This window comes from Glycine max, chromosome 10 (genome assembly GCF_000004515.6).
Source record: "Glycine max cultivar Williams 82 chromosome 10, Glycine_max_v4.0, whole genome shotgun sequence".
Classification (NCBI taxonomy): domain Eukaryota; kingdom Viridiplantae; phylum Streptophyta; class Magnoliopsida; order Fabales; family Fabaceae; genus Glycine; species Glycine max.
The window spans coordinates 24,182,567-24,198,817 of record NC_038246.2 but is presented as its reverse complement, the minus strand read 5'-3'; the positions used below and the strand labels follow the sequence as shown (position 1 = coordinate 24,198,817).

Sequence of the window (16,251 nt, the reverse complement as noted above, 5' to 3'; positions counted from 1 at the left end):
AAACAATACAAAATCCAACAAAGGGTGAAGGCAATTATTTACACAACACAATGATAATTCATTATTTGATTGTATTTGAACCCCAATTTTTGTTCCTTTTTGACTTTTTTTTTACTTCATTTTGTTAGTATAGCTTATGGGTATGTGTTAAGTGAACAGTTGAGCAAGAAAGTGGATAAAGTGATAAAAAGAGCCAAAAGAGAGGAGAAAAGGAGAATTATGAGTTTTTTCAATGGGCATGGCATGTGCTAGACCTACAGGTCATGCTATTCCAGCATGACCCATGTTGATTTCTCAAGAATCTTCTCAATCAGCGTGACACATCCAAGCACAACCATGCTAACCTAACACGACCCGTGCTGCACATGAGCCAATATTGGGAATCAACGTCACAAGTTCTCGTAGAAGGCCATGTTGACCAAACACGACCCGAGTTGACTTAGCACAACCTGTGCTGCCCTCCATGTTGCAGTTTTTATTTCAGTAGTATAAATAGAAAAGGGAAGGCATTCTTTAGGTTAGCTTTTATTCTATTTTCGCACGACAAGGGTTTTTGAGCTAGAGAGTTGCGTTGGGGACAATTGGGGTCTTAATCTGTAAATGTTTTCGATCTCTTTCATTCTTAATGCAAAATTGTATGTTGTTTGCATATATTGTGACCATGGTTGGCTAAACCCTTAAAGGTCTGATTATGATGTAGTTGTACCCATGTACTCTAGTTTCTTATTTTATTAAAGTTCTCCAATTTATTCAATTGATTGTGTTGTTCTACCACTTTCTCTTCTATATTGGAATTGATCACTTTAATTCATAGTTAATTGCACTACTATAATAACGGTATTTTAAGTCGGTTATTCAAGCCCTTTGACGACGGTTTTGAACCGTCATAGAAGCCAGCGTCGTAATATCGTAATGCATTTACAACGACGGTTTATAAACCGTCATAGAAAGTAGCATTTTCTAAGACGGTTATTGAATAACCGTCTTAAAATATAATAGATACAAAGACGGTTTACGTTCTACACCCGTCTTAAAATGACATATTTAACATGCGGATTCTAAGACGGTTATTCAACAATCGTCTTAAAAAGTTTAACATTCTAAAACGGTTTTAAAAGAACCGTCGTAGTATGTCCTAGAAATTAAGACGGTTATTCGAATAACCGTCTTAGAATAGCATTTTTGCTGTTGAAATTCTATGATGGCTATTCATACGACCGCCTTAGTTTTTAAGATATACTACGACGGTTCTGTTAGAACCGTCTTAGATAACTTTTTTTTTTGTGTTGGCTGGTAGCTTTAAAAGCTGTTACTTTTAATTACATAGTGTAACAAAATTTAAACAATTATAAAATGATTTAATTACATAATAAACATACAATTTGTAGACATATAAAATCATTCAATTTATAGATAACACTAATATGTAACCAATACATCCAGCAACAACAACACATCTAATACAATGCAGACTTGAAATTTAGATGACAGTACCTGAATGTTGCAATATGATTAATTACGACTATATATATATGCAATGCAAAGATAAGAACATTAATCGGATATAATACCATCATTATTGTTTAATAAGAGTTCCATTAAGAATATTTAAATCATTCCCCACCTAACCCCATTTAATTTTGTATTGATATTTAATTGATTGATTCAAATTTTGAGACAAAAAATTGTAACTAAGCTTATAAGTTAGGAACTATTTTTCACTTATATTAGAAAGTTTATTTAAACTTAATTAAATTGAAAATAAATTATAAACAAACGTTAAACTACCTATTTTAATAAGTTTTTTCACAAACCTGCCAAATATACTTATATATCTCATAAGATAACTCTAAAAAAATTATTACAAACGAGCAAAATACAGAAAATTTGTCCAAATTTTGCTTATTAAGCCATTTTTGTCTTAAAAAGTTATCATTGCATTAAAAATTCTATTTTTTCATTAAAAAATTATTTTATACATAGGAATGCAGTGTGTGATTGTAAATTAAAGATATGCAAGTTTTATTTCTTTTTATTATCAAATATTAATTTGTTAATTTGGTTAAAAATGTCCGCTAACAAATAATGCTTAAGGCCAATTGAGAAACTATAGAAAGTTAAAACCAATAACTTTCACTTAGGTGTTAAACTAGTCAAACTTAGCCTAACCTAGCTCAATTATTACTAAGCATATACTTTCGGTATCTATTACTCTGGATCTCTTTTATTTTTTTTATCCGTCTCTCAATCTCTCTACACTATTTTATTCACCCAGCAACTTCTCTTACAAATTATTTCTAACCTTATTTTTTTTTCACTACATATCCATCAACCAACAATTTCCCCTCATTCTTTTATTTTTACCTCTCTATTTGTCATCCTTCTACCTTGGATCACAGGCAAAAAATTGGAAACATTTTCCATAGAAATATTGTATTTTGAAGTGTTTAACGATAAAATAATACTACAAAGTGATGCAGAGATTTAAGCACTGACCTTCAAGCCAGGTATAATAGATGAAAACGCTATGAATCTCTCAGCCATTAGCTGTCTCCTTTTTCTCTCGGACATAATTTGATCTCGTGTGGTTCCCAAGTTTACCTGGTTCCCTGTTTTGGAAAAGTGAGTTTGTACATGTGTTTCACCCTGTATTTGCTAGCTTAGTCATTCATGATTAACAACTATGAACTGGAAGGGAATGACGCATTTCTTCTATTTCAACCTACTTAGGTTATGATTCTTTTTTAAATCAAGTTTAAATTGCACTTGTAAACTTGATTTCACCATATAGCCAATACATCTATATTGAAAAATAAGATTAATAATAATAAGAAAAGCTACCGAATCCACAATCTCTTGAAAATGAACTGAAACCCCTGCACTATCCAAATTCTGGTGATTGGTGGAATTGTGTATTAACTCCGAAACTTTGTTCAGCCGCATCTGCAACAACCACATCAGTTTCCAAATTTTAAAAAAAAAACATTTAAAAAAATTAAAAAGAACACTCCAATTCCAAAACACTCATTAGTTTCTAGAACATTCTACAATCACACCTGCTTGGCTCGCTTCCCGAACACAAACAGCATCGCATCGATGACGTTGCTCTTCCCGCTCCCGTTAGGTCCCACCACGGCGGAGAAACTCTGAAATCGAAGCAATTAGAAGTTCACAAGTGAAATAAATCCACGCAGTTCAAAAGTTCGCAAGCCAAATCGAAGCAATTCAAAAGGTCGCAAGTTAAACCAAAGCAATTCAAAAGTCCGTAAGTAAAATCGAAGTTCTAAAGTGAAAGTGAAACCGAAGCAATTAAAAAGCTAGCAAGTGAAATTGAACCAAATCGAAGTTCACACTGCAATTAGAGAGAGAAATTGAAGGTTGAGAAGTGAGGTTAATTAGGGGGAAGCAAGGAACTTTATTAATTTGAATCTTGAAAGGTTCAACTTAATTAATGATAGTTTCAATTTAAAATAACATACACAATTTTTATTTTAGAAAACATAACCTACACGCATGATCTTATTCCTTCACTAAAATTTATTAAAAATTATAAAAGTGTACAAGTCTTACTCTTTATTTAATAAATCTTATTTATAATTTTGTAATTTTTTTATAATTTTTATTTAATAAAAGAGCATTTTTTTAACTCCGTTGACAATATGTTCTTAGCTAAGCACATTTTATCTTCATCAATTTTCCAACAAGTGTGCAATCCTCCACTCCAATACTCACCATATCTGTACGTACACACCCAAGTTCATTTATAAGTCCAAGATGGGTCCATTTAAAATGAATTATAAGTCCAAAATGGGTCCATTTCAAGAACTAAATTTAAACAAACCCACCCATATATATTATCGTTGGACAAACACTTTTAAAAGTAAACTAAAAATATATTCATAGTTATTTTTAACAAATTAAAATTCTTTTACTATATATATATATATATATATATATATATATATATATATATATATATATATATATATATACATACTATTTACATTAAAGCTCATGAGTATTTGCCTACAAAATCAATAGTAATTTTTTATCTGGCTATCCCATTTATATTATCCGATTTTTTCTAATACATGGTTAATGCATTTTGGGATCTCAAATTCAGTTGATAAAAAAATCTATTGTTGACAACCATAAAAATATATCACAAATTTTTTTAGTTCACAGGTTCAGAACTTCACTCTCAAAGCTTGTGACCAAAAGATAGAAAAGACCAACTTTAATTTTAACATGAAATTGTTACTAAAATAATTACATGAAGAAGAGATGCATACCTTCACTTTCAGATCACCACTAGCCATCCTAACCAAACCACAAAGATTGTATGAAATGGCATTGGTATCTTTTATTGAAGCCATATTTGGCAAAACCTGAGCGAGCAAACAAAGTTTGAAACAAGAGCTAAGCAACAACATTTATCATTATTACAAAATAGGTAGCAAGTCTAAATTTCAAGCTTCTTCCAACCATCTAACAAATTTTCACCAGCATACTAAAAGAGAAATATAATGAACTAAAAAATCTGCTAAAACTTTTATGATATATTTACCATATAATTCTCCAGTTTCTTGAATTTGTAATGCTCCTTTTGGGCCTCTATGGTATAGTGCGTGGATGTAACCTAATAAATTTAACATAGAAATAAGAGAGAAAAAAAATAAATTGTAAATGTAAAAGAAACTACAATCAATTGAAAGATCTCAGCATCAACACAATTGAAGTAGGAAGATTTCTCAAAAAGAAAATAAATATAAAGCAAATGCAAGACTGTACGTTTACCATTTTCCTTTGTTAATTACCAAAGTGCATGATAACTTTATGTTATGAGAGATAAATATAAAGCAAATGCTAGATCAGTTATGTAATTGTTACAATACTTTAGAACTGTAAATTGGTAACTAATTTGATCATATTTATGTCAACATCACCTGAAAATATGAGTATCTAATTGAGGTATTAAGGGGTATTGCAGAATCGTCCCTATCCATGTATAACATGCTAGGATCAAATCAAAACTGCACAAGTGCACATGGCACAACCTTCCAGCTTTGGAATTAGATCTGCACAACCTTCCAAGCACAATTAATCACAATAATATCAACGAAGGAAAATCTCTACCTAACCATTCTATAAAAATACTTAGTATAATCAGCGAATCCCAAATAGAAACGCAACCACAAATAAAAAAAAATCAGCATCAAACCAAACAAAAACGAAAATGAAAAATTCAATCGACGGGCACTTTCATTCATCTCCCAATCCCTGTTTTTAACTACTTCCTTGCCGGTTACTGTTCCACCTTCATATTCCTCTATTTCGGAACACAAAAAAACAGGGCATGTACTCCTCTCTTCATTTAGTTCTCGTTCGTTCTCGTTCCGAGGGAGACGTCGATTTGTTCTCCATGGAGAGGTCGACGAAGGAAGATTTCATCGGGAAGCAGTTGAAGCAGCAACTTACGAGAACCGCCACAGAGCTGGCCTTCCTGCGCGGAGGAAACGGAACCAAAGGCAGAGCGGGAGCACGCGCGGCAGCTAGCTAGGGTTTCTCGGGTTAGCAATAGTACTGAGTACTATCCAATATATATGAACGAGATATTAACCTAACAAAGACGGTTTTTTGGACAAAACCGTCTTTGTACCAGAATACAAAATTACCATTTCGCCATTTCGCATACCTCATCAAAGCCGGTTCTTCACAAACGTCGTTGTTATGTTTCATTTTATTACAAAAATGCCACCACGAACCTTTTTAAGACGGTTCTCTAGAACCGATTTAGAATCAACGTCGTAAATTGTAGCTTTTTTAGTAGTGTTGGATGTTAGCTACTCATAATTGATTGACATGTAGAATAATAGGGTTCATAAAATTCGCATTACCAAACTAGTGGCATAAACACCCCCCTTTTTACATACCTCTCAGTAATAATTAACCGTAAATTAAATCTCAAATAACCAATGCAAGATTAATTTAGGGAGAAGAGTATTCTTATACCTTTACTATAGTTTGATAATTAAATTAGGAGGAATTAGATAATTAATTGATAATTGAGGGTTCTAGATTATAATAGGAATCAGGGGGAAACAGGACATGTGAACTCATACATAATCTAGGTTATCTCTATTCATACATATCTTTCTCTTGAAATTGTTTTTTGTCCTTAGTTTTGTTTCTTTAATGTAATTACAAACAATCTCCAACTCAAGATAACCCCCCCCCCCTAAAAAAATAATTTGGTTTATGCAAATTAAATTATTCTAGAACATAACTTGTCTCTTGGGTATGATATTCAAACTTTTGAGTTTATGATAACTTGTCTTCGTGTTAGTACATATTTTGCGTATCATTCTAGCATTGTTGCCACAGACTAGTTGTGGAGTTCTTGAGTAATTTTAATTTGCATTAATTAAATAATTTTTGTTCATAATTTTTTTTATTTATTGTCTTTAAATTTTATTAATTATTTTTTCTCCACTCTCACTGAAATTCTGCTCCATGGCCTATTGTGTTTTAATCCTTTTTTGTGTGTTGATAGTTTATGTTCACATGATCTTGCTAAGTATAACCCTGAGATAAAAAAAGCCTCTCACAGGAACAACATTGAAACAAGGAGAAGGAAGATAGATGCTGGTGGACAACAAGAGCACACCTTGTAGGATTACCTCACCCTTAGTGTGGGAATCACTACAGTTATACAACTTCCTAATTTGAGAGACCAAACTTGCAAACTGAGGGATTGAGTGATGATCAATATGATTGAGAGGATACAATTCGATGACCTACCATCAAAAGATCTTGTAGTCCATCTAAAGAAGTTTGTGAGACTCAGACACACTGAAGAGTCCTACCAATGCTCCCGACTATATCAAATCAGTTGTCTTCCCATTCTCATTACGAGAAAGGAGAAAGACTGCCTTAGTGACTTGCCAAATAGGAGCATTACCACCTGGGATTAGTGCTCATTGAGATTCCTAAAGAAAGTCTTTCAGTGGTGAACTCTGAGCAGTTGATCAAAAAAATTGGGAACTTTGCTTAGTTTGAGCAAGAATCTCAATCTGAAGTTTGAGAGCGATTTAAGGGATTGCAAAGAATTTTTCCACACCATGGTTATGCACCATAGAGATTAGTTCACATCTTCTATGGAGGACTATCACAGCACAACCGATCTTACCTAGATGTTGTTGCATGGGGAAACCTCATGCACAAATTGACCAATGCAGCAATAAAGATTATTGAGGTCATGGCTTCAAATTCTTACAATGGTACTGGCAATAGAAGGTTTCTCAAGAGGCCTGCTGGAGTTCACAGATGGAGGTTAATTCATTTGGTTATTCTCTTGAACAAAAGATGGATGTTTTAACCAAGCAAATGGAGATTTTGATGAAGGCTAAGATACAAATGATGACACCCACTACTTCATCCCTTGTTTTTTATGAGCGTGAGGAGACATGACATATGGTTGTAGACTTCCCATTTACTCGAGCTTTGAAGGGGGTAAACTATATGGGTGGAAAGAATATTGGTTATGATCCTTATTCCAACACATACAAACAGGGGTGGAAAGACCCCCTAAACATTTCTTGGAAAGAGCAGAGAGATCAAAGGCAAGGCCAAAGTCAGAACTAGAATGTGTATAGGCCTCCTCACCTACAAAATCAAAATTAGAACACTTATAAAGGCCCTTAGTATCATGATTAGAGGATAATAAAAGAGGAGAAGAAACCAACCATGCAGGAGATGATAATGAAGCATAAGACTAAGAGTAATGAGAGGTTTAAATCCTTAGAATCAATAGTATCAAACCTCATCACTCTTATGTCTCAAAGAGCTCTTTGCACTCTTCCTTCTCAAACTGAGGCTAATCCTAAGAAAGAGGGGGGTGAATGTTGTGAGCACCAAGAGTGGAAAGTCTATGGCAGAACCGAAGAAGAAAGAGAAAGTCACTTTAACACTAGAAAAAGGCTCTCAATAAGGAGAGTAATGAGACAACAAAAAGTGGGTGAAAAGAGGTATTGGCGCCTCCTCAGGTAAGTGTTCCTTTTCCTCAAAGAGTGAGAGATGAGTAAAAAAATAGGTTGTTTTCTAAGTTTGTTGAAATGTTTAAGAAATTGCAAGTAAACATTCCTTTTGTTGAAGAAATTATTGAAATGCCAAAGTATGCCAAGTTTTTAAAGGAAATTATTTCAAAAAACTAAAATTGGAAGACATTGCATTAATTGGCCTCAACAAGGAATGCTCTGTTATTGTTTTAAAGAAATTGTCTCCTAAGCTTAATGACCCAAGAAGTTTTTCAATCCCTTGTTTCATTGGCAAATTTTCCTTTGATAGAGCATTGTGTGATTTAGGTGCTAGCATTATTCTAATGTCTTATTCTGTTTATAAGAAGTTGGGGTTGCAAGAACCTCAACCTATTAACATTTCTATTCAGCTCGTAAAGCAAAAGACTTAATGGTTAAGATTGGTAAGTTCATTTTCTTTGCGGACTTTGTGATTTTGGATATAGAGGAGGATAAAGAAATATCAATTATTTTGGGACAACTTTCTCAACACAGGAGGGGCCTTGATGATGTTAGGGAAGGGAAATTGACTTAGCGTCTAGGTGATAAGGAGGAAGTGTTTAAGGTGTTTGGAACTACAAAAAGCTCTTTCTTTTCCCCTTCCTGCCATTTTATGCAAGTCACTAACAAGATGGAAGTCATTGTGGCTTGGCCTTACCCAAGTATGGGAAAGAAAGACCTTTTGAGGAACAAAGTCAGTCCAAAATACCCTGGATAGAGTAAGAAAAACAGAGATGGCATCACCATTCAAGCTCTTGGCTATGGAGTGAATGATTGTACTAGAGGATCAATGCAAAAAGGGAAAATCACCTTGTTTTGGGATGGTAGATTTTCTTCCCTTTTTCATACGTCAGACTCGAGATGTTAAACAAGCACTCCCAGAAGGCAACCTGTGGGTTATGTGGGTATTTAAAAAACCCACTTGTATCCTTACTTTAAGCTTCTATTGTTTCTTTTCGTTGTTTGTTCTTTTCTTAAATTTTATGCCTTTTTGTTATCCAACATTGGCCATGTTCATCCAACATGGTCTGTGCTCAATTTTTTCTTTTTGGCAGTATCCTCATCATTTTCAAGTACAACCATGCTAGATTTAGCATGACCATGCTATAAAAAAAAATTATATTTTATTTTCTTTTCTTCTCTTGTTTTTCTTTTCCATTTCAGATTACTTTTCTTTTTGTTTTAATTTTTTTATTTTGCCCATTATCTTTATGAACTAGGCCATTGCAAGTGTATACATATTTTTTTTTTAGTTTCTAAAACCAGTTATACAATTTATTGACAAAACACAACAATTCTAAAGAAAAGCAAAGATAATTGCTCACAAAATAATGTGTGAAAAACAATTATCAAAATACCCTAAATTTAGACAGTTGCTTGTCCTCACGCAACATAAAATCCAACAAAGGATGAAGAAAATTGTTTACACAACACAACAATGGTCAAAATTATCAAGCACATGCATATCACAATGTAATATCAAATCATGCATGACCAAGGGAATTACATGTGCAAGAATGTTTACAAGGATTCATCAAAATCATGAAAGCAAATCTTTGAGATTGAGAAGAATAACATCTTATGATTGAGAATTCACTACTTTGCATGACCCCTCATAAGTTAAGTGTTTTACTTAAGGCATGATTTGTTAAGATTATCACTTCTACTCATTCACACATTGAAATGCCTCAACTCAACTATGTTTTTCATCCCATTTTCATAAAAAAAAAACACATAAAGCACAAATCACTAAGCTCTTTTAGGCTTCTAACTTGGCTGGGCTTACAACAATTTTTTGTTTTTCTAGACAATAAAATCATCCAAGGATCAAGGAGAACAATAAATGTGCAAGTTTTGATACAAACACTCACCTACCATTTCCAATTCCTTTTTCCAACCAAGTTTCTCTTTTTGATCTTTTATTTTAACTTTTGTCTTTTGCTTTCTTTTTTTGGAGACTTTGTCTTTTGTTTTTGCTTTTTTTTTTAGAGAAATTTGGTCTCTCTATTTTTATGTATCCTTGCCATTTTTGATTTTATCATAACATTTCCATGTGGTAAACCATCCCAAACTTATGTGAAAACTTTAATCTTGAAAGATTGCTCTCTTATCACTAGGATGAAGGAAGTAATGGTTTTTTGTGTAACATCCCAATTTTTCGTAAATAAATTTAAAAAGCTTTTTAGTAAAAATAAACAAATAAATAAATATAGAGCAAATAATAGGCTGAGTACCCTAGGTATAAATAGTTATGTTAAGTCAGCTGCCTCCTTTTGGTCTCATTTTCGTTTTTCCTCTTCTCCTCTCAAAACTCTTTCTTCTTCCCACAGCCCACCAAACCTGTCTCAGTAAAATGACGATCGCAAACTCGTTCACCGTTGGATCGTCGTGAAATTTGAGTATCATGTTCGCAATCAAATTCCGAACATTCTCACCGTTGGGAATTTCAAAATCATATCTGAGCTTAGAGAAAAGTCCTTCGCATTGTAGTATTTTAATTTCTCGCAGAAACCCAAAACTGTCTCGGTAAAACTACAATCCCGGTTTCGTTAGCCGTTGGATTTTCATGAAATTTGGATATCTTGTTCGAAATTCAATTCCGCACGCTTTCACCGTTGGGATTTGTGAGACAATATTCTTGGAGGAAGAAAAAGGAATCGCATGAAGACAGTACAAATGGAGGTTTCAATCTCTTCTCCGTCTCTCTGACGTTTGGGAATTCTATCGGAGCAGTCAGAGGAATAATTGAAAGAATTTCAGGGAACCGCTAGAGATGTTGCTATCGCTGGCTGAAGAAACGTGAGTCCGCTCAGAGATAAGGGATGAGTTATTCACAATTGGGGATTAGTGAGAACATGTGTAGGGATCCTTAGAGGATTAAATTGGGGTTTTATTTTGGGATGTTTGTTAAATTACAATTTTTTCCTTTATGATTATAAATAAAATATTGATGTCCTAATGAAGATTGCTTGATAAATTGTGCTCTTGATATTTGTATGTTTCGACCTATGATTTTGATATAATTGTGTAATATTATTTGAGGGGTTTTAGTCCTCATGTTGTGATGGTCTTTTATATAAATTGTTATATTGAGGATATGAAATGATGATTCAAATTGTGAGTATGTGATGAATTCTAGAATAACATGTTGCTTTGAGATTATAATATTGTTATTGAGGTTGAGTATAAGTGTAAAGTTGAACATGTGTTAATTTGTGAGATACGTGTAAACATGTGATGATGGATTGTCACACTATGAGATGTGAAATTGTGAATGAGTTCTAGTTGTGGATAAGTGTGTAGTTAACACTTGATGTAAAATTACTTGTGTTGTAAGCTATGAATTGTATAATAACCCGACCAGTGTTATCTTGAGAAAAGCGTTGATGCGCAATGTTAAAGAGAAAATGTAGGTTTCCTATTTAGGAACCAGTGTTAAATCGTAGCGCAATTGTGTTGAACGTGTTTAAAACACGAGTGTAAGGTCGTGGGTGTTGTATAATTCATGAGCAGTGTCTGCATGCAAAAATTATTTTAGGGGTTGGACCTGAATCAGGAGGGAGAGGCCCTGATGGACTCTTTGGAGTGTAGGTCTTGGGGGTCACCGGGTTTGAGTGCTCCTTTAAGCCTATGCTGATCTCATATGGTTGGAGCATTCTCGCAAAACATCGTGACCCTGACTGGTCTCCCTATGATCTTACTTAGTGAGAGTGACCTGACAAACCCATGGTGTGGTGTGTCTTGTTATGTACTCCTAAGCGCCCCAGGGTGGTTTTTCACTGACATGGTACCACATTGCATATAGGATTGAGTCTTAGCATAACTATTGCATATGCTTGCTAATTGTTTATTATGAAATTGATGTGTTATTATATCTTGATCAGAGAATGTGATTTTTGTGTAATGTGATTGATGATTGAAAAGTGTGATTGATGGATGAAAAGTGAACTTTGAATGACAAAGTGGTGGAATTACGTGAATTACGTGTAAGTAAATTTTATTTAGTTTATATGATATGCATATCTAGTTGTCTTGTTTCTCTATTAGTCAGGAATGTGATAACTCACTCCCCGTGTGTTGTTTGTGTTTGGATCTTGTGATGATCTTGAACTTTGTGTTCGGGGGAGCAGACGACTAGGTGAATTGCTTTAAGGAACATTATGCTGAAGGACGTCGAGACACAACGCTCTGATAGAATGTGACAGTGAGACATAAGTTTTTATATTAGTTGCATGATGTTAGTCTATTTTATTTTATTTCACTGATTTAATAAAATATCTATGTAAATTTTGATGGCCTTATTTTGAGCCAAATATGTTTTAATAAATTTTAATTGATAATAGTGAAGTGAATGTGAACCTTTTACCAGTGTGAATTTGGTTACCAATATTTTTATATATTTTGTTTATTTATATATATGTCGGGGTAGAGGGTGTCACATTTTGCATTGGGATTTTATTGAAAGGTTTCAAAAGACAATATTTTTGTATTTTTGGCTCGAAAATGGTTCAAGGGTTAAAATTAAAATACTTTTTGTTGGTTTTTTTGGCTAAGAGGCTAAAATACTAAAAAAAAAAGTGTCTAGACCATTTTCATGCTTCATGTGACATCCTAATTACATAGGAATAAAAAAAATCAATGATACACAAAACAATGGTGACACACTATTAACACCACCATTTTTCGTTTGTATCGAAAAATAGTCCTTTGATGATTATCAAAAGATGAAGATCTAACATCAACAACAAATATTGAAAACAAAGTTATCAATGGTAGAGATAAAAAACCAAAGCAATCGATAGTGGAGATTGAAGACCAAAGCAATCGATGGTAAAGATTTAGGGAAGTTTGTAGTCGTTACAAGTAGTTAGGATTTGTATTCTATAAATATTGAACTTGTATTTTGTAATAAGGGTTGAAACTTGTAAACACCCTCATGGATCAACGAGTTAGTGTAATGTTCTTAACTATTTCTTTTTTCTTTAATAGAGCAAATTCTTCTTCCTATAACATCTTTTATTTAATGCATATTATTAGTTTGTTCAATTATACTTGCAATCTATATTTTAAATCAAACTGAACATTAATAGTTTAACGCATTGGCCCATGGTAAATGACCTTATCAAGAGGATATAGGATCTCTAAAGGAAGAATTGTTCCCTTTCTCGAATTTCTATGGGATTATGCTTGTTGACAAAAACAAGTGCAAAATTTACCGTCAACACACACATTCACTCATTATGTAGGTTCACACCTCACACCTCATATGTCATCCATATGCACCAAAGCATGTCACACAACCAATGTCATCCATATGCATTAATCAATTGAATTCATCCAAGTTCGCACATGCATAAGCCCCTATGGAATTAGCACAATCATCAACTCACCATGTATTGTGATGTCCTCAATCACTTTAAACCAATCAAAGGGACTAACTGTTAGATACTGGACAATCCATCACTAGATGATCCAGACATCTCTTATGATTTTGATGAAAACAACGATATAAATTTATGTTAACTACTTTGTTGCGTGTAAAGCCAATGGGATTGATAATTGGAAATGACATCAGAAGAGACCTATCCTTAAATGGATAACTTGCCAAATGGAAGCATGAAATACTCGTCCAATGCATCCAAACAACGAGTGGAGCAAGCATTTATTTGAATAGTATATTTATTCCACCTCATATGATCTTTTTTTTAAAAGGAACGTATTTGTGATATCGTCCTTTATTTCCTTTTATTTGATTAATGTTCATATTGAGTTATGAATGAAAAAAATGGAAAGTTATGATAGTATCAAACAGGAATGTGCATCATCCGCTTGATTCAGGAAACAAGGATCAATCACCACAATAGCCATAACATTCAATTCCCAAGATCTTATTTAGAATTACAAGTGTCTCTCTACTTATACATATAACGTCAAGGATTGAAGAACGCTGACGAATGCACAAAGAAAGAAAAAAAACTGCGATTTAAGAAACAAGAGAAGAGCAATAGTTGAAAGACACACTGAGCTTAAGAAAGTTTAGCCTTTGTGTATATAAAATATCAGTGAGAGATAAGTACATTATTGTAAATTCACTCTTTGAGTGTCGTAAAAGAATCTTTGATTCTACCTCAAACATTTGTTTATGAAAGCCATAAGTGACTTAGTGACAAAGTAATACTTGAGTGTTCTTAAATTAATGGGGAGTCTAAGGAATGTGCTAGGAGTGACATCGAGAATACTTATAAGATAGAAGTGGAAGGAAAGAATATTAGTTGTAATCAAGATTGATTAGTGAAACTCTTTACTGGTTGGTAAAAGAGAACTGGATGTAGCTTAGGTTGAGTGAACCAATATAAAATGAAGTATTTTTAGTGTCCTTCATTAGCTTACTAACAATATTTTATTGTCCATCATTGTCACAACTTACACATAAGGTTTTCCATTAATCATTTAACTCACTAGACAACAATCCACCTTTGTCACTAGACGAGGGTTTTTACAAACTGTTATTTCAACATCTTTCATTTCTGAAAGATTTTATATTTTGACTAGCACACTATTCAACCCTCCTTCTAGTGTGATTTGTGTTATTTCACTAGCAACCATCCATTTTATTTCCTTTTAATTCTTAAAGTTAAAATTTATATTTTTCTGATAATGGGGTTTGCTATGGCGAGACTTTGTATGTTTTTATGAATTTTCATCTAGTGAATTTGTTATAGTGAAATGACACTTATTCATTCTTTGAATCTAGTGTTCCTTGCTGTGGATAATTTATTAACAATAATAAGGAAAAATTAAAACTAAGGACATAAACCACAACAAAATTAAAACTTGTAAATGTTGTGAAATTTTGTGTTTAGTGTTTATTTGAATTTTATTTACTTTACAAAATCTTAACACATATAGGGCAAGTGTACTTAGTCTAAACTGTAGCAAGAAACAAAAAATATTATGGAGTTATCATATTCACAAAAACTATGTGTAACACCAAAGAAATTAAAAATATTTTTGTTATCTAAGTAAAAAGAAATACAACAACAGAGACCAATTTCGCTACATCAAGTTGTCAATTCACTGTGGCGAAATTAGCTAATCAATACCAACATACATTTGCTATAGCGAGATGTCAATTTGCTACAGTGAATGATATAATATGTTTTGTTTTCTTTCGAATTGAAAATGAAAACAAGGTGGAGAAGGTGTTGCTATCTTAATTCAATGATATCCTTCATATGCAACCTTGATTCCCGATCAAACTTCCAATTTCAACATAATCGATATTTAACTAAAGCAATCTAATCCTAATTCCTTAGGTAAGAGATCCTTAATTTCTAGAATAAATCCCTAATTACTTAGGATATCTCATTCTAGAAATTGGAATATAATCAAAATTTGCAACAATGCATAAACCTACTCTATTCCTAGCAATAAATTCATACACATTCTACTCCAGATATGAGATTTGAATTTGTTTCCACACAATTCAAATCCCTAAAAGATGAGTTGAAAGGATTTCATAAATTGAAATTTGAACCGAAAATGAATCACAAATATTGGAGATCCACTTCATTTAGATCAAGAACAAAAATATATTTACAAAGATCCATGGAGGAATCCAACGTGAAAGTAAGAAAGTTACAAGATTCTAACCTATAATGGAGAAGATGAGGGAGAGAAAATCACCCTCAGAGCTTCTCCAAAAATAAAGAAAATAGAAAATTGGACCAAAGATTCAAAAACTGAATTAATGAGCCAAAGGCTATCTAAACTGTCACAAGAATCCTATTTATGCATTTTGATCTCTGCAGAATAGTTGCTCAATTGAGGACAACACTTGCTATAGCAAGCCTTCATTGCTTCATTTGATTTGTTTGACCTTGAGTTTGTGTTCTTAAAGTAACACTTTCTCGTTGTGGCAAAAGTTGATTCCTCTACAGTGAACTAAGACTACAAAAACTTCTGTTTATGACCAGATTGTCCCTATAATATGAAAATATGCACAAAAATACTAAAAACAATCTTTTTAAGTTCTCAAGACCATTTTATACAATTTATTAACAAAAACTACAATTATGAACAAAAATCCTAAAAAAACCTAAGATAGACTGCTCACAAAATAAAGTGTGAAAAACAATTATTAAAATCAAAATACCCTAAACTTAGACAACTGATT

General features: G+C 33.0%; 1 non-coding gene across 1 annotated transcript; it reads right to left on the bottom strand.

Annotated features, from left to right (window-relative positions):
- Nucleotides 1–1,116: 1,116 nt before the first annotated feature.
- Nucleotides 1,117–1,252, bottom strand: MIR4352A (microRNA MIR4352a). The gene has a single exon (NR_048671.1). It is a non-coding gene; the product is annotated as a microRNA MIR4352a (primary transcript).
- Nucleotides 1,253–16,251: the final 14,999 nt, after the last annotated feature.